Genomic DNA, 25,150 nt, shown 5'->3' with positions numbered 1-25,150 from the left:
AGTGGCTGACTAGCGGGCCCCGCTAGTCAGATCCGAAGGAGGGGGAGAAGGAAACGGTGGGAGTCGGAGCTTAGCCAGAGCACACGCCGGCAGCGAGGGGTCTTGGGGTCAAACGAGAGGGGGGGCTCGATGGAGAAGAAGATGGCGCACCTGCCCGTACCCGTAGGATGGCTAGAGGTGACCGGACAGCGTCGGAAACGGCCTCTCCAGCGGAGGCAGAGGGCAGCGGTCGCCGGAGACGAAGACGACGACGGCTCGGGGTGGCTCCAGGGGCTCCAACAGGGCGGAATGGCCTCACCGAAGAGTGGCGGAGGCACCGGCAGGGTCGCCCTAGCCTGGGAGGGGTTGGAGCTACGGGGACGACCCGAAGGGGATCACTGGCGAGCTCGAGATCGGGGACGGCAGCCCGCGGCCTGCCCGGCCGGGCTGCGACTTCTACTAGCTTGTGGAGGGTGTGGGTGTAGTTGCGGGTGCTCAAAGAGGCTGGGGGTGGCGGCATTTATAGGCGGGTGACGAGAGGGGTTCGGGCTCCGCCATAGGATACCTGTCCATGGCGCCTGGCGACGAACGGCGCTAGTAAGAGAGAGGGAAGAGGACGGAGATCACACGGAAACTATTGGCGGGCGCGGACGAACACAGGGGCGAGGGGGAAGACGACGAGCACAGTGCACCGCGCACTGTGTCGTTGGCTGGACCGTGCCCGTGCCTGCTGCGGCGAGCTCCAGCGTCAGCGATTGCCAGGGGGAGTTAAGGGAGTGGAGACGAGAATGGTGGCGAGGTTTGGCATGCTCTGGCAGGTTGGGCAGCGAGCACGCGCTCTACAGAGCACTAGGCGGCATGCAGAGCGCTTGTTTTGCATGCCAGCACACCCAGACGAACACGGTCACCGCGTGAACTATGATATCAGGCCACCCTAAGCGCTAACTTGATGTCTGGGCATGTAGTCCTTGGTAGTTTGGAGTGTTACCATGGTTGGGCTTGGATCCAGCTGCAGTAGAAATGGATTTGTACTGCAAGCAAGTTTCTGGACAGTAACTTTGGAGGTTTACTGTGGTCAAATCACTAGGAGTTTGGAGCTGAGCTTTGGAGGCTTGCTTACACTTACTATGGTAAATAGGCACAATAAAAACCAGCTACAATGGAGCTAGTAAAATGGTAGTTGCTGTAGAAACTACCATTTTTGTCCAGAAATGAAATTATTTTTTGTAGCCAAAATATTCCAAAGAGTGATGAAATATTTTTGCTCAAAAAGGTGCCCTAGGGTTCAAAGAATAATTGGGATTTTTGTCAGGATTTTTGGGGCAAGAAAATTAGGGTTGCTTTGGAGCACAAAGGGCTAACTAGGGTTTTGGAGGGCAAAATGAATATTTTTCATTTAGAAAAATATTCCAAGCAATATTTTGAGTTGATCCAGGAGTGAAATGATGGTTTGAGGAGGAGAAGAAGCACTTGGGTGAAAGTCAAGGATTACCCAAGTGGCTAAGTCCAAATGAAATGATTCAAAAGAAAACTCCAAACTCAAAACCAACCCAAGTGAAAACCAGGCAAAGAAAAGAGGGCAAAAGCCAGACTGTCACAAACCTCCCCCACTTAGAATGAATCTCGTCCTCGAGATTCAGTTGCTTGGGAAAACCATTCTGGATAACATGCCCTTAGAAATTCTTCTGATTCCAATGTTGATTCTGACTCTGTGTGATGCTTCCATTAGACTTTGTAAAACTTTCGTGCTTTACTGCGAGTGACTCTTTCCATCTGATCCAAAATTTTCACTGGCCTTTCTTCATATGTTAAGTCCTTTGCCAACTCTATTTCTGTCAAATCAGTCTTTTTCTCAAGCGGTGATATGCGCCGTTGCAATTGGGAAACATGGAACACGTTGTGCATGTCTGGCAATTCAGGGGGCAACTCCAACTGATATGCCATAACACCCACTCGCATCATAACAGGAAATGGACCAATAAATCTGGGTGCCAATTTTCCACGAGTCTGGAACCTCTTGATACCTTTCATAGGCGTGACTCGAAGATAGACATGTTCTCCGGGTTCAAAGCTGATCTGTCGGTGCTTTGGATCATAATAACTTTTCTGTCGTGATTTGGCCAACTGCAGTCTATCTCTAATTTCCTTGACATTCTTCTCGACTTCCAGCATGAGATCAGTTCCGAAAATATGGCTATCTCCGGTTTGAGACCAATTCAATGGAGTGCGGCACTTACGGCCATACAAAGCTTCATACGGTGACATCTTTAAACTGGTCTGGAAGCTATTGTTATACGAGAACTCAGCATACGACAAGCAGTCTTCCCATCTTGGGCCTTGGGCCAAAGAACAGGCTCGTAGCATATCCTCGAGTATTTGGTTTACCCGTTCTATTTGTCCACTAGTCTGAGGATGATAAGCGGTACTATATTTTAATTCCGTCCCTAAGGCTCGATGGAGACGGGACCAAAAAGCGGAGGTAAAAAGTGAACCTCGGCCAGAAGTAATGGTTCAGGGGACTCCATGCAGACTGACTATTCTGGACACATACAATTGTGCAAGCTCATCTGCTCGATATGAGGTACTGATCAGGAGGAAGTGGGCTACCTTGGTTAATGTGTCCACTATGACCCAGATTGCATCATTGCCCCGTCGGGTCTTAGGTAGTCCTGTGATGAAATCCATACAGACATCATCCCATTTCCATTGTGACACTGGCAGCGGTTGGAGAAGTCCGGCTGGCTTCTGATGTTCTGCATTTACTTTATTGCATATGTCGCAACAGGCCACGAAATAAGCAATGTCTTTCTTCATTCCATCCCACCAGAATGTTTGTCGAAGGTCTTCGTACATTTTTGTACCTCCAGGGTGAATGGCATATGAGGATTCGTGGGCTTCTGACAGGATCGTCTGCTTTAAATCCGCTTGATTGGGCACACAAATCCTTCTCCTAAATCGGAGGGTACCATACTGATCCTTCGAGAAATCGGAATGCTTGACACGTTTTTGTAGATCGGTGTCGCCTGGCTGGGCCTTGCGGATTTCTTCCTCAAGAGTAGGGGTAACTTCCAGAATATTGGCAAGGCCAGCCTCAACCATGACCAGGTTGAGCTGAGCAATCTCTTCTTTAAGTTCAGGAGGCAAAGATTCCAATAGGACATTTAAACTGATGGGTTTTTGACTGAGCGCATCGGCAACCACGTTGGCCTTACCTGGATGGTAATTTATTCCAAGGTCATAATCCTTGACCAACTCAAGCCATCTTCGCTGACGGAGATTTAAATCTGGCTGAGTAAATATATATTTGAGGCTTTTGTGATCGGTAAAAATTTGGCACCTTTTTCCGATGAGGTAGTGTCTCCAAATTTTTAAAGCACGAACCACCGTGGCCATTTCCAAATCATGAGTGTGGTAATTCCCCTCGTGGGGTCATAGCTGTCGTGAGGCGTAAGCTACTACCTTGCCATCTTGCATAAGTACGCATCCCAGTCCTTGCCTGGAAGCGTCGCAGTACACATCAAAGCTGCGGTAGATATCTGGAAGTGTTAATACTGGTGCAGTTGTCAGTCGTTTCTTTAACTCAGTGAAACTTTTCTCACAGTCCTTAGTCCATTCAAACTTCTTATCCTTTTTGAGCAGCTCTGTCATGGGTTTAGCAATCTTGGAAAACCCTTCAATGAAACAGCGGTAATATCCGGCTAACACAAGAAAACTCTGGATCTGAGATACGGTTGCGGGTGGCAACGAGTCGAGCACATCCTTTACCTTGCTTGGGTCCACGGCTATACCTTCAGTGGATAGCACATGTCCGAGTAAGCTGACTTGCTTGAGCGAAAACTCACATTTACTGAATTTGGCGTATAACTAATGCTCACATAGTTGTTGTAACACTGCTCGGAGGTGTTCCTTATGCTCTTCTTCAATTCTTGAGTAAATGAGTATATCATCGATGAAGACGACCACGAACTTATCAAGGAAGTCCATGAATACTTTATACATCATGTGCATGAAGAAAGCAGGGGCGTTGGTGAGGCCAAAAGACATAACTATATATTGATAGAGACCGTAGCGAGTGGTGAATGTGGTCTTGGGAATATCCTCATTTTTAATTTTGAGCTGATAATACCCAGTCCGTAAATCGATCTTGGAGAATACCTTGGCCCCACTAAGCTGATCAAACAAATCATCAATTCTTGGCAGAGAGTATTTGTTTTTGATTGTGACATCATTCAGCTGATGGTAATCCACACACATGCGAAGACTGCCATCTTTCTTGTCCACGAAAATAGCAGGTGATCCCCATGGTGAGGAGCTGGGGTGGATATACTCTTTCTGGAGCATTTCATCAAGCTGTTTCTTTAGCTCCACTAATTCTGATGACACCATTCGATAATACTTCTTGTGTATTGGTGTGGTTCCAGGCACAAGATCTATCGCAAACTCAAGCTCTCGATCAGGTGGCATGCCTGGCAGTTCTTCTAGGAATACATCAGGAAACTCGCTGACCACCGGAATCAATTCCATTTCAGCCATTGCTATAAAGACCATTTCCTTGGAGGGTATGCTTCTTAGAGCAATAAATTTTGTAGTTTGTCTCTCTTGGCCGGTCAAGTTGACTTCTCGGGTCGCACAATTTATGCATACTTGATACTGAGTCAGCCAATTCATACCCAAGATAACAAACAACTTGTCGGATTCAATAAGTATCAAAGAAGTTGGAAAATGGTCTCCGTTGATATTGACTTCCAGATTACGGCAGACTATATTGCTTCTGATTAGAGATCCTGGGGTTTGTACCAGCATATTCTTGCCCAAAAGCGAAGAAGGAAATTTGTTTTGGGAAACAAAACTCCGAGAAATAGAAGAGTGGGAAGCCCCAGAGTCAAATAAAATTATTGCAGGTATGTTATTAATAGGGAATGTACCAATAACGACTTTAGGGTTCTCTTGGGCGTCGTTGGCAGAAATGTGATGAATGTATCCTGTGAGGTCGTGCTGATCTGGGCATGCCTCCATATAATGGACTTGTGGCTTGAAGGTAGTATTTGTCCGATTGTTCGTGGGACACTGTTTGGCATAATGTCCGGTTTGCCCACAATTGAAACAGGAATTGTTGCGCAGACGATTCTCTAGTATTGGGTTGAGCATGTCATTCTTGACTTGGGTGGTGGTCTTGTTAACATTTTGTTGCCAATTGGGCTTGTATGCTACTTGAGTCGGCTGCCAGGTACGAACCTTCTGCATTGGTTGCATTTCTTTTCTTGGCTCAAACTTGCACTTGTGATCATTGTTGGCAGGCTTAGTATCTGATACAAGCTTGTTTTCCCTTTCAGCAATGAAAGCCTTGTTCACCAGGGTTTGGAAGTCTGGGAAATCAAACATACTGAGAGTACAACGGAGTTGTGGGTTTAACCCACCAAGAAACCTGTCCATCTTTCTTTCCTCAGTGGCCACGTCATATTCAGAGTAACGTGACAGGTGATTGAATTTCTGCAAATATTCTCCCACAGACTGACTTCCTTGGAGGAGCGCAAGAAATTCACGCTGCTTAGTCTTCAAAATTCCCGTAGGTATGTGATATTTCCGGAATCGTTCCTTGAATCTTGACCAGGTAACTTGTTCATCAGCAAACCACATGGCTTTTTCATTTTCCCACCATATGGCAGCGGCGCCTTCAAGATAATGTGTTACAAATGGAACCTTATCCCCTTTATCAGTTCGAGCAACCTCAAGCTTCTTGACCATAATTCTCAACAAATCATCCACATCCAAGGGATCAATGGCCTGACTGAAACTAGGAGGCTTAGTCCTTTGAAAATCAGATAGCTTGGAGTGATGACCGGGGTGATTTCCATTCTGTCCAACCATAGCTTGAATACTTCTGAGTATTTCCATCAGATCATTATTTCGTCTTTCCTCAAACATACGTAGAATTTGCTCGGTGGAGGCGGTGGTGGAACGTACGGCTCGGGTGAGTGTCATGCCTGTCGTGCGGAACGACGAACAGGAGAACCCTCGCGAATGTTGCTACTGAAGCCTCCCCGCGTCATCCTAATATGATTATTTTCCCAAGGCAACGCAACCGAGATGAGAAGCATTAAAAAAGCTGGGTAGAAGCCAACAACAAAAATCTGAGTAAAACCGAAATGGCGAAGAAAATACGGCGAATAAAATAAAGTCCAACATAATTATACATAGACTCATACATGAAAGATAACAACATGCCAGGTCCAACTACCCTCATACATGAAACGAAATATCATGAGTCGTATGACTACATCCATACTCCATCCTGACGACTGCGAATACTCGGAAGCTCTACTGCTCTGCTGGTGCTGCGGGGTCCTCTCCTGAAGCGAACTCGGATCCTGAGCTGACGGGGTTAACTGAGACCTCCGGGTTAAAAGTGACACGACGATGCTGCCTCGAGGGCTCTCCCTCCGGGGCAGGTGGAGGGTGAATCATCGGGGCTACAGGAGTGGCGAGGAGTGAAACCCACTCAGCAGGAGCACTGAGTGGACTCATAGTCGCGGTGCCCGAGCTACTCGGAGGAGTAACCGGGCAAACAGGGGATCGAGAACTAGCAGGAATATAGGGAGTAAATCCTACAAACGTTGGAGTAGTGGCTGAGCTAGCAGAGACTAAAGTAGAGGCTAAAGCAGTACGGGCATGACTCAGCTCACGAGCCAGCTCGTAGATCAGAAGATAGCTAGCAGTGATATAGCAAGAAAGGTGGCTAGCTACACTATCAGACTCTGGATCAATGACAAGGAAACGAACATGACCATTATCGTCGAGAGAAGGATAGTAGTGGAAACCTCGGTGGTTCTGCATCTGGACCTCGTTGTAACGGAGCTCAACGAGTACCTCGAATGCAGCAAACTGGACAGCCTGAGAAGCGGTAGAAGCATAGCCGCTTCGAGAGGTACGAGTGTAAGTGCTGGAATCGGAACTGGTGCACGGAGTAACCACGGCGTGATAATCATACACTGAGTCAGCTAGACGCTCCCGGTACACATGATAGACTGGATCGTCCCCGTGGGGGTACAGCCAACGCCACACGTTACGAAGGAGATGCGGCGACGTGTACGGCATCAGCTGCAACTGGCACGGATACAGCACCGGAGCTATCTACACTCACAATCATTAACAAGTTAGCATAAAAAACAAAAATCAGTGCATGCAATGCAACAACCAGCTACAAATGTGCTACCGACTCTCAACTACAACTCGTATCTAACATCCAGTTAACTCGGCTTAGTCTAGCGTGGCCTACAGTCAGCGCGGCTCTAATACAAAGCGTTGTGGCACCCCGGCTCAGAGCGACCGGTTTACCCTGCATTGCCAGCCCAGAGACCTTGTCTTCTGGCAAAACACAACAACTTGGTATAGAAAAACAACCACTTTATTCATGCTGGCGGAGCATAGTTCATATTACAACAGTTAGCGAGGCCAAGCGACACACACGATGCGGCTGAACAATACGTACATTATTTAGTAAACATAAAGGGGCCTCGATATGACAACTACGCGGCAGAGGAACAACGTCGTAGCGGGGACACCATAGCACAAGGACACCGATGTGGACACGATCTAGACTTGGACAGCTCTCCTTTCCAACGAGACTTTCCTGAAATCTGGCATGATACGCCAGGTCAGTACATTGAATGTACTTGCAAGCTCACAACAAGCATAAACATAATGACGAACAATATCATTATATTTAATCAATTAATAACAATGCAACAATATGCTCAAGTGGTGCTCGTCCGATGGACTGGCTTACTGAACGTGATCATTCCAGACCAAAAACGTGAAGAACTCAAAGACAATCTCGTGATCCTTGCAGCGATCACAACCCGACCACACCTGGTCCAACTCAACACGATGGCCTTACTGCCATTACCTCAGTGAAAATCTTAGTGTGCAAATTTATTAAGTGTTGACCCATGGTGTACCCTACTTTCAAGCTTGTCCGTAGCCGTGGACTCGACTGTCGATAGATTAATACACTCTACAGAGGTAGCGCGATGGACCCACACTACGGAACCCATGGCCTCGCACTCCCATTCGGGTGGACTAATGACATTCCGACGAAACCACTTCATTGTCATGACACTCTCCCGGCCACTCTGACTCAATCCCCATCGGGCTAGTCCTGGGTGGCCCCGTGTCTACCTCAAGACACCTCAAACCACCGTCGTGGCAACGATCCACTCTGGGACCCAAAAACTTAACTCATCAACGGGCTCACAAGGTTATGCCTGCTTTCCGGGCCAGGGTACAACACGCCCATAACCTTCCCTAGATGGAGGCACCGACCAGAGGCACGGCAATGAAACGCATTAAAGTCGTCCCATACCGGCAAATGTGGTTGCACTGGGAAAAACTCGTTTCAGCGGCACCACGACCCGGTCAACAAACATATTCAAGTTGAGTTATTTATAAGGTTAAACTTAAAGTGAAAGTAACCGGTGTCATAATGCCATGCTATGCATCACTTAACATATGCATCACATATCCATGAAAACTAAGTCAACTACACTCCCATGGAGCCATCATTAACTCATGGTACTTCTCTGGTTAAGATCCAATCTCACTTAAACCAGCATCATTTCTAGCAATCTCATCATTTCTCATCATGCAAGAATAATAATTAAACTAATTATTAATCTCCATGGCCATATCATTTTATCATTACTCATAGCTAAGTTCTTGTTAGCTTATCAACAAGATTCATTTCAAACTTTCTGTAAATCAAGCATATTTAACATGACAGCATTCAACAGAATATAATTATCATAACAATTATTTAAATGCACGAATAATCATAAGTTCAAGTAGGAAAATCACAAATATTGAAGTGGCACTATGAAAATGTTGTTGTGGCTTGCCTTAGTGCTGATGAGGTTCACAAACCTCCTGGTGATCCTCAAGACAAGCTTGCTCTTCTGAAAATAAATAAAACCACAAAAAGAAAACATCAAGAAACCTTCTGAAAATTACCAGAAAATCTAGACAGCAAGGAAAAATCCAATCATTTGGGTGCTGCTAGATTTTTGAACAAAGAACACAATGCAAAAAGAATCAATGCATTTGGACTTATAGAATAAAAGTTGTGGTTGTTTGAAGTTTCCAGAATTTAAATGAATTTGAAATAAAAATAAAACAGACTGGGGAGGTCACGTCAAAGACGTAAACGCCCAGGGCGCCACCACTCGTACCGCTTCGCGTGCGTACTGAGTGGCTGACTAGTGGGCCCTGCTAGTTAGGTCCAAAGGAGGGGGAGAAGGAAACAGAGGGAGGCCGAGCTTAGCCGGAGCACACGCCAGCGGCGAGGGGTCTTGGGGTTAAACAAGAGGGGGGATCGAAGGAGAAGAAGATGGCGCACCTACCCGTACCCGTAGCGGGGCTAGAGGTGACTGGACAGCGTCGGAAACGGCCTCTCCAACAGAAGCAGAGGGCAGCGGTCGCCGGAGAAAAAGACGACGGCGGCTCGGGGTGGCTCCACGGGCTCCAACTAGGCGGAATGGCCTCACCGAAGAGTGGCAGAGGCACTGGCAGGGTCGCCCTAGCCTGGGAGGGGTTGGATCTACAGGGACAATCCGAAGGGGATCGCCGGGGAGCTTGGGCTCGGGGACGGCAGCCCGCGGCCTGCCCGGAGGGGTTGTGGCTTCTACTAGCTTGTGGAAGGTGTGGGAGTAGCTGCGAGTGCATAAAGAGGCTGGGGGTGGCGGCATTTATAGGCGGTAGGCGAGAGGGGTTCGGGCTCCGCCGGAGGACACCTGTCCACGGTGCCCGGCGAGGAACGGCGCTAGTGAGAGAGAGGGAAGAGGACGGAGATCACACGGAAACTATTAGCGGGCACGGACGAGCACAGGGGCGAGGGAGAAGACGACGAGCACAGTGCACCGCACACTGTGTCATTGGCCGGACCGTGCCCGTGCCTGCTGCGGCGAGCTCCGGCATCAGCGTGTGCCAGGGGAGTTAAGGGAGTGGAGACAAGGATGGTGGCGAGGTTTGGCATGCTCGGGCAGGCTGGGCAGCGAGCACACGCTCAAGAGAGCGCTAGGCGGGATGCAGAGCACGTGTTTTGCATGCCAGCACGCCCGGACGAATGCGGTCACCGCGTGAACTATGACATCAGGCCATCCTAAGCGCTAACTTGATGTCTGGCGTGTAGTCCTTGTTAGTTTGGAGTGTTACCACGGTTGGGCTTGGATCCAGCTGTAGTAGAAATGGATTTGTATTGCAAGCAAGTTTCTGGACAGTAACTTTGGAGATTTACTGTGGTCAAACCACTGGGAGTTTGGGGCTGAGCTTTGGAGGCTTGCTTACACTTACTAGGGTAAATAGGCACAAGAAAAACCAGCTACAATGGAGCTAGTAAAATGGTAGTTTATGTAGAAACTACCATTTATGTCCAGAAATTAAATTATTTTCTGTAGCCAAAATATTCCAAAGAGTGATGAAATATTTTTGCTCAGAAAGGTGCCCTAGGGTTCGAAGAATAATTGGGATTTTTCTCAGGATTTTTGGGGCAAGAAAATTAGGGTTGCTTTGGAGCACAAAGGGCTAACTAGGGTTTTGGAGGGTAAAATGAATATTTTTCATTTAAGAAAAATATTCCAAGCAATATTTGAGTTGATCCAGGAGTGAAATGATGGTTTGAGGAGGAGAAGAAGCACTTGGGTGAAAGTCAAGGGGTACCCAAGTGGCTAAGTCCAAATGAAGTGATTCAAAAAAAAACTCCAAACTCAAAACCAACCCAACTGAAAACTAGGCAAAGAAAAGAGGGCAAAAGCCAGGCTGTCACATCAATGATCCTACTCTTTATTGTAGTCTTGTTGGTGCCCTCCAGTATCTTGCCATTACTCGTCCTGAAATTTCTTTTGCTGTCCAACAAGCTTGTCTCTATATGCATGATCCTCGCATACCTCACTATAATCATATCAAGCGCATCCTTAGGTATCTCAAAGGTACTCTCGACCATGGTCTCCACATAAACAATTCCTCCCCTACCTCTCTCACCGCTTATTCTGATGTAGACTGGGCTGGTTGTCCCAACACTCGACTATCTACACCTGGTTTCTGTGTTTTTCTTGGTGACAATTTGATTTCTTGGTCCTCGAAAAGGCAGGTAACCGTCTCCCTCTCGTCCGCTAAAGCTGAATATCGTGTGATTGACATGCTATGACTGATATGGTTTGGCTTCGTCAGTTGCTCTCGGAGTTGCATCGACCGCTTGCACATGCTACCATTGTTTATTGTGATAACATCTCAGATATTTACATGTCTGGGAATCCTGTTCAACATCGCCAGACTAAACATATTGAGATTGATATCCATTTTGTTCGCGAGAAGGTGGCTCTTGGACAAGTTCAGGCGCTGCATGTTCCTTCTACGGCTCAATTTGCTGATATATTTACCAACGGACAGCCATCAACATCATTTTGTAATATCCGATCCAGTCTCAACATTGTCGAACCTCCCGTTGATACTGCAGGGGGATGTTAGACTATTACTTGGCTCTCAAGTTATCTAGTCCTAGTCGTATTGTAATAGGTCTAGTTGGCTTGTAATCTCTTATATATACTGCTGTATGCGGCTGCAATAATCAATCAACAATAGTTCTATTCAATCTTACACAAAGAAGAGACGCGGGAGAACAGGCGGCAATCAATTTGAATCCGAGTCGGCCCAGGAAGGGCTAAAACTCATGCGCACTTTCATTTTCTGAATCCGAGTCTGAGACCAAGTTGTCTAACATGACAGGTTGGAATCTTAGGGATAATGGCCTCTAGTCAATCCTCACTACTTCTCATCATTTTCAATGGACGACTCAAGCAGGTTTTTGAAACCTGCTATTAAAGTAGACTGGTCCATGCAGGTGTACAAGTGGTGGTGTAGCTGCTCCGATCTGACATCAGTTTCTTACTAGAATCTTGACAGTATTTTGATTTGTAAAAATTGATACCATGGAGAAGATGGGTTTTGCTTCGGCAGACACCCCCCCAAAAAACGTAGAAGTCCATAATGGTCATACGGAAGAAACGTATACCCAGCTCCTATCATACCGTATAGACCGACGTACTATACCTCCACGGATGCAAAAAAACTGCTGCGCATGTATGAGAAAAAAGGCGTCTGCACGATCTTTTTGCCTGCCCGGCGATCACGCTCGTTGATCACGTACATTTTCCCACTGTGCGATCGCCACCGCCGCCTGAACCCCATCCGACGCCGCATCTAAACGTCATCGTCCGACATCGTGTCGGGTGCGACTGACCGGGCTGTCGTCCCCCGCCGCGGATCCGACCCACGTCGACTTAATCCGGCGATGTCTACACCGTGGCCCTCATCTTGCACGTCACCGCCATCTTGCATCTCACCCTCGTCTTGCATGTCGCCGCTGGCTAGACCCCTGCCTGAAGGCCCGTCGTCGTACACCGGCGACATCTACACCGCGGCCCAAGGTTTGGCATCTAATCTCGTCATCTAAACCTAGCTAGAAGTGATGAGTTCATATAGTGATCTAGGGTTTAGGGTTCATGTAAACATGCCGTTGCAGTGCTGCCTCCCTAGAAGATCGCATGTTGTAGATAGTTAGTGTTGCACTTGGGCATGATCCACTGTACAAACTTAACAGTTGATGAATTCACAATGTTGTGCAGTTTCATGAGTTAGATGTGTTGCCATGGATGAACAAACCGCATTCACGGGGGATGAGAATGGTACTAATAAGGCGACTCGGAATGATAACAATATTTTTAACAAAGATGATGACAGCAACGACAATGATTCCATCTCGTCATATGATATCTTGTCTTCGGAGGATTTTGATCACAATGAACATGGCGCAAATAGTGAAAACGTAAGTGGCGTATATTTTGATTTCATCTTTGAATCTGCAATGTATGGCATGGCTAACTATTTCTCTCAGTATACAAATTTGCAGGAAGATGTGGATGTTGACAATGTGCAAAATAGTTTACAGGAATCATTCACAGATAACTTGAGCCAGGTTCGTAGATAGATGTTGTACATTAATGAATAGTATGAATTAAATGATAGTAATTGACATATATATTTTCATATGAATTTTTTAGGAGGATTCAGATGGTCTTAGCGGTGATCACGATGAGGGGGAGATCGACATTGAGGAGGCTCGAAGGCAGCAGCAAATGCTGGAGTCGCATTGGAAGGTGATGACTATGACCTTTCGATCGCAAGGGGATGCATACATATTCTACAACAATCATGCCAAAGAGAACGAGTTTAGCATCAGGAAACAGAAGGTCAAATGAGGTGCTTCAGGAATGATACGGTACCGGCAGTTTCTTTGCTCCAGGGCAGGGAGAAGGTAGAGCAAGTTTATAACCATTGAGGGCCGCAAGTGCAGGCTTAGACCAGAGACTCGTTGTGACTGCGGTGCAGATATGGTGGTGAAGCTGGACAGAGAATGTGGCGTTTGGTTCGTCGCGCCATTCATGGATGATCACAACCACGTGATGGCTAGGCCCGACAAAGTTTGTTTTCTGTGGTCACATAGACGAATTGGAGAAGGCAAGAGGGCAGAGATATTGGCATTGGAAGCGGCCGGGATAAGAAAGCATATAATAATGGACAACTTCATCAGCAGATACGGTTCGTATGATAAGTGCGGGCTTATCAGGAGGGACATTTATACTTTGTTGTAGAGAAAAAATGAAGCTCATTGCAAAGGGTGACGTTGAGACGGCAGTTGGCATTATGAGGAGCAGGAATGATAAGGACCCTGTGTTTTTTTGAGTATGTGCTTGACAAATAAGGGCGACGGAAGAGTATGTTCTGGTGTGATGCACAATCGCGAAGGGACTATCAGAACTACGAAGATGTGGTCGTGTTTGATAGCACGTATAAGATGAACAAGTATGGTATGCCGTTCGTCCCCTTTGCTATAGTTAACAACCACCATTGCACCACAGTGTTTGGTTGTGCCATCATTGTTGACGAGACGGAAGGGACATATGTGTGGCTGCTGCAAACATTTATGAAGGCAAACTGTCAGGTGAAGCCAAAGTCAATAATCACAGACGGTGACGCTGCAATGATCCGGGCTATTCAGACTGTCTTTTCAGATCTGTTCCATCATCTTTGCTCCAGGCATATCGAGAAAAATATGCAGAGGCACCTACATTACAAGTCACTAGATGAGTTCAGATCGCTCCTATACTATGCCACCTCTCAAGCAAACTTTGAGCAGAGATGGGCCGCTTTCTATGATAAGTGGAAGACAGATAGAACTCAAGAGTGGCTTGACAGGATATAGATGAAGAAGAGACTTTGGGCAACTCCATATCTTTCTGATGGTTTTTTTCTTGGTATGTGAAGTAACCAGAGGAGCGAAAGCCTCAACTCCTACCTTCACCTTCACATGGACTAGAGTATGATAATAGTTGATTTAGTAGTGCATTATGAGAATTGTATAGTTCGCCTACGTGAGAACGAGGCATACGATGACTGTGAGGCACAATAGAAAGAACCATCTCGGTTACTAAATATAAGGCACTTGAGGAGCATGCCGCCAGAGTATTCACACCTGCTAATTTTTACATCCTGCAAGATGATTTGCAAAAGATGGGTCAGCTAAAGATATTTGAGACGCTCGTGGGAATTGAGCGTCAGACATTTATGGTGACGTGGAAGGATAACCACAAGTTCATGTACAATGTTGTTTATGAACCAGGTAACTCAGAAGAAACTATAACATGCAGTTGTCTTAGGATGGTTCGGAAAGGGCTGCCATGCAAACACATTCTTTTTGTTCTCCATCATTTGAGCATAACTAAAATACTAAAGTGTTGTGTCCTTCATCGGTTGTCAAAAAATGCGAGAGATGGGTTGCCTGTGCTGTGGAAGAGTGATATGTTTGGATGGGGTTGGTCAAGGCCATTAGAGAGAGACCGGTATAGTCAAATAAGCATAAAAACCGCAGAGGCTGTTCATGTTGTAGCAAATGATCTCTTCTTGTTTGACGAGTTGATGAAGTGTCTGGACAAGATAATAGCGCAGAAAAAGATACCAGAGGAGGAACTTATAGGAAGTAGAAGGTATGCTAATCTTAAGAAGGAGGCAAGTCAGGCGCAACAAGTTGAACCTGGTATTGGTGATCCTAAGAAAGTTTCGATGAAGGGTGTACCTAAGAAGGGGCGGTCAAAGGGGGTCTCCGACGTTACAAAGAATGGTAGGCCAAAAGATTTTACAGAGAGGAAAAGTGGTCCTTTGTGCAGTCTGTGTGGTCTCCCAGGTCATAACAAGGCAACATGTAAATTGAACAAGAAGTAAGATGCTACCTTCTTATTTTTGGTATCTTGCTACTTTGATTTCAGCAACTATATTTTTTCACCTATTTCTTTATGTTTTGTTCAGGAATTGGGCGTAGAGAAGCAGCTTGGTTTGTTGGAAGACTAAAAGTGGTCGCACGAGTCTAGTCCGATTAACCTATGTTGTTTCTTATTCGTACGTGTGTGCGAGAAAACTTTATAAGCCTCGATTTGTTTATGTGTGATGAAAATACTTATGTGAACATATCTGATATGACACATCATAATTGTTGAATGAATTGTCGTCTTATTTGTACTGCTATGTGAAAGAGTTCACAATTTTTATATACTGCCTTCTTGTTACTATACATTACTGTATATGTGGGAAAAAACATGCCCGACTGACGTTGCGCAAAAAACATGTCCGGCCGGCATTGTGCAAAAAATATGCCTGACCGGCAGCTGCTGGACCGCAAGTTGCGATATATTCCAACCAAATCAAGCCGACGATGCAACTCGGGAGGTCCATAGGGCCCAACAAGGGCCCAGCAGCAGGGTCCAATGGGGCGGTGAGGTTAGGCGGTATTAGCAGAGGAGTTCGACCTCTCTACCACGTCGGCATATTTAAGCCGGTCCTCGCCTCCGTCAGCTTCCGAGGTGGGACTAAACTGCTGTGTCGGGCGCGCGAGGCGACGGTGACTGGGTCGGGTAGGGGCGGGGTTGGGCCTTTTGTATTGTGACAACCTGGGCCGGGCGGCGGCGATGGAGAAATGGAGCATCGTCAGTGTTGCGTCGACCTGTCATAACCCTGGTCAGAGTGTATTAGAGTGTTGCATCATGTCTAAGACTTTTTCCAGAAACTTAAAGTGGGGATGACAAAACCCCCAACACCCCCCTAAAACAACTAGGGTTTACTAAAATCATTTTCAATGAACCTGAAATGCCCTTCTAAAATGTCCATCATTTTTGTCTTGGGTTAGAACCTCTGCCAAAATTGGTTCACATTTTTCTAGGACACATAAGGTCACTGGATTAAATCATTACTTATTTGCATTTGGGCATTTAAATGCTATAAAATATTTTAAATGCTCAAATAATTCTTGAAATAAGTGTGGGCTGTTGGAAATATTCTAAACAAAACCCCTAATTATTTTCAGGATTTTTGGAAATGCCTAGGTATTTTTAATAAAGCCACACAATTGCAGAAAATAGAAAAACTAAAATAAGAGAGAGAGAGAGAGAGAGAGAGAGAGAGAGAGAGACTCGCCTGGGCACTTACCTGGCACTCTAGCCAACCTGACGGCCCATCTGAACTGGCCGGCCCAGCCCACCTCCTCCTCTCTGTCGTCTTCCTCCCCCTCGCCTCGAAGAAGCTCGGTGGTGAGCGCTGACGCCACCCTTGCCACCTCCTGCTTGCCACCGAGGCGCCCCCGATGCGTCTGGACATGCCTCGTGGCCCCCTCTGCCTCTCCTGTCGCTCTCTACTCTCTCCTGACCCCTTTCCCCTTCCCTGCTTCCTCTCCCGAACACAACCGAGTAGAGCTCGTCGTCACCGACGCCGTTTGCCACGGCCACCGTGCTCCCCTCGCCTCCCTGTGCTGTCCATGGCCTCCGCCGTCGTCCTCCTCTTCGCCCCACCCTGGCCCCGAGCGCTGGGACGGCCTGCATTGCCGGCTGCCTCTTCTTCTTCCTCCTCGGTCGCCGGAAGCCGCACGCGCTGATTCGCCGCCATTTCCGCCTCCCCGAGCTCGTCGTCTACCTCATCTGACTCACCGTGAGCTCCTGCACGTTCTACCCCTAACCCCGTGGCTTGCCGCTTGCCGTAGCCGTCGTTTCGTAGCTGGTCGTAGCACGCCGCCGCCTGAGCTTGTCGTCGTCTTAGCTCCGGTGACCATTTGGCCACCCTGGCGTGCCTAACTTGCTCCCCGCATCGCGTAGCCATGCGCTAGCCCATCGCCTCGCTCATTTGCACACCACAACGGTAACCCGCACCAGCCCCGAACTCTGGCAGCAGCCGCGGGCTCCACTCCGGCAAACTCCAGCCACCCCTGCACCTCCCGTTGGTCTCCCTAGATGCGCACAGGCACAGGCTATCCTTTGGTGCCCCTGGCCCGTCAATCCGTCGCCTCTGGCGAGTTCCGAGCGAACTCCGCCGCGGTTCGAGGTCACCGCCGACGAGGCTCCGGCGACTGTCGACGTGGCCACCTAGTTAGCACTAATCACCCACTAATTAACCTCCTGACCCACTTACATGTGGGCTCGAGTGCCAAAACTAATTAGTTTAATTCTCTGTTAGATTAGCACTAATTTCAGTGGGCCCCGCCTGTCAACTTTGACTTGGCCACGTCAGCTTTGACCAGGTCCCACATGTCAGCCTTTGTAGCTGACTATGTGTCACTGACTAGTGGGCCCTATTGGTCAGGTTTGACCTGGGGGCACCCAGTTGACCTGCTGATGTCAGGGTGATGTCATGCTGACGCAGTAAGTATTTTCTGGATTTAATTAAATTCAGGAAATTCCACAAAATGGCCAAAACTTCTAAAATTCATAGAAATTCAACGATAACTCCAAATGAAACAAATTATATATGAAAAAATGATCAGAAAAATCCAATCTATTCATTTGTACCATTTTCATGCATGTTAGAACAACTTATAGCTACTGATTAGGACAAATCATATAAATAGCATTTGAATATCCGTATATGGAGTTTGAATTTGAATCTTGGATTCAAACCAACTCCATTTAATCTGTTGCTAGTTGCATTAGCTCAAATCACAGCATATTGACATGTCATGATCATGCATCATATTGTGCATTGCATTGATTGTGTTCTTCCTTGTTTGCCGGTAATTGTCCCCTCTCAGTAGACGATGTCCCGATGATGAGTTCGATGACACCAATGAAGAACTATACTATCTTCTGAAGTGTCGGGCAAGCAAAACCCCTTTGTTCATTCCTATACAAACCCACTCTCTCGCTCTGCTCTCTTTTACTGCATTAGGACAACAATGATTCAACTGTTACATGCTATGGTAGTTGAACCACTTATCCTCTGCATGACCTGTCATTGCAACAGTAAATAGATGAAACCCACTAGCATGAGTAAGAGGTGTTTGAGCCCTGTTGTGCCTACTCATTCATGCTTGTTTGTCATGCCTGCTACTGCTTAGAGTTGAGTCAGGTCTGATTCATCGGGGATGAATTGGAATGTTGTGAACATGTCCTACTGTGTGTGAGCTAAGTGTGTGAACACGATTTGGTAAAGGTAGCGGTGAGAGGCCATGTAGGAGTACATGGTGGGTTGTCTCATTGAAGTCGTCCTCAGGAACTGAGTTCTGTGTTTGTGATCCATGAACAACTACTACCACGCATTGGACTGCTTAAGTGCCCCTCTCGACTTATTAATCAACTCAATCTCTGTCCAGGAGTTGCAACTAGTTTCTGGTGTTTGTAGGTTGTGTTAGTAGTCTACCAAGTGGCACCCGGTACTGGTGGGCTTAGGTCAGACTAGGCACCGTGGCCGGGTATGCCAAGCGCTGCCTGTTTGGTGGGCTTGGAACCCTGTACACATCGTTTGGGGCTATGAGCGACACCCCGGCCGGATCTCCTTGCGGATGGAACCCGAATAGGCGATAAACCTAGACTAGAGACTTGTGTGGTTAGTCAGGTCGTGGCCGACACCCTTGCCAGGCTTCCGCTTGAAGGTTGCCGAGATACATGACGTGTACATGGTGGTAAGTGGTGAGAGCGTGTGTGAAGAAGTACACCCCTGCAGGGTTAATATGATCTATTCAAATAGCCGCGTCCGCGGTAAAGGACCTCGGGTTGCCTATACAGTTCATAGACAAGTGGAAGTGGATACTCTAAAATACGCAAGATAAGCGTGAGTGCTATGGATGGCGTTCTCGTAGGGAGACGGGAGCGGATCCATAGTGGTGTATTGATATGGTGAATATGTGGACTCGTGTGCGCCACCTCAAAATAGTTACTTGCAGTCGTAGATCAGGATAGCCACCAAGTCAAAGCTGGCTTGCTGTAGTTAAACCCCACCATCCCCTTTGTTGATAATGATGCATATGTAGTTAGTTCTGATGTAAGTCTTGCTGGGTACATTTGTACTCATGTTTGCTTATTTTAGGTTTTGCAGAGAGACTTCAGTCTCACTAGTAGTTCCGTGTGGACTTCAACGTTTAGCTTGTTACCTCAGCTATGATCTTGTACCCTTGGGAGGGTCTTGTAGATAGTCAGGCTACTCAGCCTTTTTTTTCATTTGTAGTTATCTGTACTCAGACATGGTTATGCTTCCGCTTGATGCTTGTATGCTCTGTATGTTGGGTCATGAGACCCATGTTTGTAATACTTGGCTCCTCGGAGCCTATTGAATAAAATACTTGAGTTGTAGAGTCATGTTGTGATGCCATGTTATATTTGCACATATCGAGCATATTGTGTGTATATTATTGAAATGCTTGGTATGTGTGGGATCTGACTATCTAGTTGTTTATCCTTGGTAGCCTTTCTTACCGGGGAATGTCTCCTAGTGCTTCCACTGAGCCTTGGTAGATTGCTACTGCTTCGGAACAATTAGGCTGGCCGACATGTGTCCTTCTTTGTTCCTGTGTCTGTCCCTTTGGGGAAATGTCACGCGGTGTCTACCGGAGTCCTACTAGCCCAGTTGCTATAGCCCGGATTCACTCGCTGATGATTGACACGTTAGTTGCTAGGTCATGTATGCATGTCCCTATAAGTTAGTGCCACTTTGGGTTCACGACTAGCCATGTCAGCCCGGACTCCTTGTCATATGGATGCTCGCGACACTATCATATACGTGTGCTAAAAGGTGCAAACGGTCCCGGACCTGGTAAGGCGACACCCGTGGGAATACCGTGCGTGAGGCCGCAAAGTGATATGAGGTGTTACATGCTAGATCGGTGTGGCATTGAGTCGGGGTCCTGACACGACCGCATGCACAGCAGACACTTATTTAGTCCCACTTCGCCAACGGAAGGGCGCACCGACCGGCTTAAATAGCCACGTCAGCTTACTCTCTCGAACTCCTTTGTTACCAACGCCTTGTCAGCCCCGTTGGGCCTCGCTTGTGGGCCCTTGTGGGGTCCATATCGACCGCCCGAGTCGCCTATCAGCTTGATTTGGGTTGGTTGCATGGTCCCCTATGGGTCCACAAGCGAAGGTCGGGCTGTTTTTTTTCAAGTCAATTTTTTTTTGTCAGCAAACAAGCAGGCGGCTGCCTCCATTTATATGTACCTCTAAGAGCCAACAGATGGTGGCATTATTATCACATAATCATATAGCACATACAAGCTGAAGATATATAGTGGCAAAATCATCACCCATAATAATGCATACAATCTGAATATATATAGTTGCAAAATCAATATTGTAGCTAGTTCCGACGACGGCACCTTTATTTAGTTGCGAGACGTGCAAAATCATGCCGCATTACAATAAAAATGTCTTAGTATCCAAATTGTTCCAAGTGCCATCAGCATCACATTTATTTTGTTGCGATAATAAGAAACATAATGTCCTCGTAGCCAAAACCCCATCAACGGACTCATTTCTTGTCCATGATCTTCAGAATCTTCTCTTTCACAGTTTCCATCGTGTTCCATTCTGAAAAAAGTATTTCAGCTAGAATGCATCCCCTTGAAGCATTAACCTCACCTTGATCAAAGTCAAATATCCAATCATCTCCGTTCTAGTTTTGAATGCATTTCACCACAAAAAGACCACAAGAGACTCTGCAAGAAACCGCGAGTCAGGCATTGCTGTGTCAGAGAAGTACATAGAAGTTAAACAGTTGAACATACCCGTCCTCTTGTAACGGCATATCATACTCCTTTATTGGCCAGGAAGATACGTCTGGATGTTCCGTTTGTATAAGGGAGTTCACCTCCATCGTATCTTTAGCTATTTCCGACCTCTGAAATATAAATGTGAAGTTCATGTGTAGTACATAACTAATTACTACTATATCTTGTTTCATGTAAAGAAAGAAGCTTACCAGCTTAGTAATATTTGCAAGAACTCTCTTGCTGCATTTACCAGTAGAATTTAAAACTTGAAACTCTTTTTTCTTGTTGTGCATGAGAATTGTTATCCAGTGATTTTCTTCCACATGAAAAGGAAAGTATGCCTACAACAAAGTTTATTCAAGTTCTTAGACGCACAAATAGTTATGTGCTACGAAGGATCATACAAAACTGAAGTACCTTATCTTTGCTGAAATACTCTTCAGTAACTCTAGACACCATTTTAGTTTGGTTTGTGAAATGCTCCAGAAAATGCTAATTAGAGTTCTTAACCTTTCCATTACCATGAAGAATAAGCCAGTGTGACACCCAAGATGAGAAAATGTGATGGTCATCACGAGGATTATGGGTCTGCATATGGTTGCAATAACTATTGATGACCTAAAAATAACATAACAACAATACGCCTATTAGAATTTTTTTAAATGACATGTACAACTTCATATATTTGTTCTAATACTTACAATGCCATGTAACCATTTTTCACAATGATGGCTCGAAGCATATAAGGTGTACATGTTTCCCCAGCAATTCCTATCATGTGCACGATAGTTTTCCTACTATGCTTCGCCGAGTCTGCTAGTGTCTCGATATAAACCTTCGCGGCCTCTATGTGTTCCTCAGTAATGTAATCGGTACTAATCATAGGATCACTTATACCAAACAGACCTAAAATAGAAACAAACAATGAGTAAATAAAGTTTGCATGCAAGGACAAAAATATCTTGGAAGAACAAAGTACCTAGCACTTACTTTCCTTTGGACATTTACGTCGACCGTTCTGCTGGTAGGGTGAACGATAGTATTTTGACTGTTTTCTCTTGCGCTTCCCATCATTCTCCTTAGTGCCACTTTGTTTCGCATTTTTTATATGGGTGTTCAGACTATACATACTAATCTCGTCAGATTTATCGGTGCTAGACCCGTCTGACACTATATTTATATTCCTGGGGGTTGCAGTAAGAGCTGGAAAGTCATTCGTGTCTACCATTGCAAAAGATGGGTCGGGTGAATTACCATTCTCCTCAATAACGAAGGGGTAGCCTTCATCTCCTGTACCGGGTGTGTTGTAATGCACACCTTTCTCACGTGCGGACTTCTTCCCGTTCCCATTGATGAAGGATGCCTCCACCACGTTCTCCATATTTTCCTTTGCAGGAGTTGATTTTACATCTGTCCAATATTTTGATGGACCATACTTCCCCACCCAGTCTTCACTATGCTCCACAAACTCAACATCACCACCAAACCCCCTGTTTGTCTTCAATACAAGACCTTTCTTCTCTGGCCCCTCCAGTACTATCTGCAATAACAAATAAGAAGCATTAACTACATGCAAACATTATGAATAATCCCATGCAAATTGAAGTACACATCAGTAATTACCTCAACACATTTTTTAGGGACAAGGCGAATTTCTTTTTGCATATCTTTGATGCATTTCATCAATTGATCTAAGGTAGTGTCCCTACTGATGAAGCCTCGTCTCTATTATCTTTCCTTTTTTGGGAACGACCTGTTCTATCTTCTGGCTCGGATTCTTCCTCTACAAATTTCCCTTCTTGAGCAATTAATGTTTGTCTGTACTTCTCATTTATTAAGTCATCAATCTGTGCCACGTTAAATCAGTTTAAATTACTCAACATTAAAAAAGTACCATTAGTGCATGCAGTACAAACCATAAATACTTACCCTCCCATTCCGCCGGCCGTATGATGTGTCATACGCGTCACGCTTCATACCCTCAACGTTTGGCCAGTTAAGCATCAGCAGATATTCATGAGCCAATGGATCAAATGTCTCTTCATCAAGTGGCTGCACTTTCTCCCAAAACAAGTACTGCATGAACATGAAATGTATTAGCAATCTTAACAGTACAAGCTATAGTTGGAAATAAAATAGATAACATACAATTTACATGTATGAGGGCATGGTTTCCCATCGGCCATGTAAATTTTGTAAGATCCGATACAGTCTTTGTGATGCCATCGACGCAAACGCGTAAATTAAACGCATTCCAGTTAAATGATTTGATGCTCTCCACATCCTCCACTAACTTGTAAAAAGCATTAGGAACTTCTACCGTAGAGTGCGGTGCAAGAACTGTGCCAATGAGAACCAACACAATTCGACGCAGGAAATCATCATCATATGTGCCACTGGTAGTGATGTCCTTAATAAGCTGGTCTATCATTATTTCATTCGTACTGGAATCTATGAAACGATTCGGCACCTTCACCTTCGCCTTTAACCCCCCCCCCTTTACCTAAAGCTTCCATGGCATCTTTGCCCTTGTTCTCTAGACCAAAAATATCAAACACATCTTCAGCGTGCAATGATATTGCACCGTTTTTTGATGGCATGATGAACCTTTTTCTGTCCAACTCGTATGATTTAAAAATGAACTTAAGAAAACACTTGCGTGTGAGCACACTAGGAATCATCAACATTTTTTCTAGTCTAGTGCTTGCAAAACACTTTTTCTGCCTAGAGGTCAGTTTGCTGACCAGCAGACACCACTTCTCAATAGAACAATAAATCTCTCCGTACTCCTCCATCACTATGAATAGGAGCAAAAAAATTAGGTACTTTACATGTCTAGATGATAAACATGATGAAATGCACCATTTGAAAAACAAAAAATTACCTCCCACAATTAGGCCGTAGGTGGCGGGCCCGGGGGGGCAATGACGGCATGCTGTGGAACGCAGACGGCTACGTCAGAGACTTCGGGCGACTTGATGGGCCAGATGTGGATGGAGGATGACGGCGGATGGTGTGCTGTCGATCGGCGGACGGCGGACGGCGGCGTGACATCACGGGGCCAGAGGGGGGGGGATGGACGGCGGTGTGCTGACGAGGGCAGTGTGAGGGACGTCAGGGGTCGTGGGAAGGTGGCGGCGTGGGTTAGGGTTGGGGCAGGGCGTCGTGGGTGACGTGGGCATATGGCAGCGGGTGTGCCAGGTCCCAATCACGATAGATTCTGTCGGGCCCGCGTTGCCTCTCTCTCCTCTGCCATCCTCAATGATTGGTCGGGCCCCAGACGACGCGGGTGGATGAGGGTCGGGCAAGCGGCCGGCATGCTCGTCTAGTACCACCTCGGCCGCCGAAGGACGCCACGACCGGCTTAAATAGCCGCATCGGTTAACCCATGCATGGTTATATTTTATAATGTGATATGACTTTACTTAACTGCCCAGGAAATGCACTGTCTGGGTACTACCTGGGCAGTTATGTAAAGTCACATCGCACTATTAAATATGTTTTTTATTTATTCATACGATTTTGTCATTTTGTGTATTTTTAACCATAGACGAAATACAAACACGTTCCCAACTATTTTTTTACTCCGTCAAACGTCCCGAAACTTGTTCCACATGTTGGCATCACCGTCCATAGCACCCACGCCAATTTGCATATTTTTCCTATGCTCAATTCATTTCTAGGATTTTTCTAGTGAAAAAACACTAAAACACTGGTCGGACATGACGTAACGTTCGTTTTGTGTCTGTTTTCGTTCCAACCTTGCGTGGGGGGCTACGTTGGTCGTGCCCACATGTATGCACACTTTGGTGCACTTGCATCCATGCGATCACATAGCCCCAATGCAAACAACTCCGTTTCGGTCTGTCAGAGTCCGAACTACATTTTTTTTCTACTCTGTCAAACGTCCCAAAACTTTTTCCACACGTTGGCATCACCATCCACAGCACCCACGCCAATTTGCATATTTTCCTACGCTCGATGCATTTCCTAGGATTTTTCCGATGTAAAAACACTAAAACACTGGCTGGACATGACGCAATGTTC

Source organism: Triticum dicoccoides, chromosome 7B, assembly GCF_002162155.2.
Source record: "Triticum dicoccoides isolate Atlit2015 ecotype Zavitan chromosome 7B, WEW_v2.0, whole genome shotgun sequence".
Lineage (NCBI taxonomy): Eukaryota > Viridiplantae > Streptophyta > Magnoliopsida > Poales > Poaceae > Triticum > Triticum dicoccoides.
Note: the sequence above shows the minus strand (reverse complement) of the source record.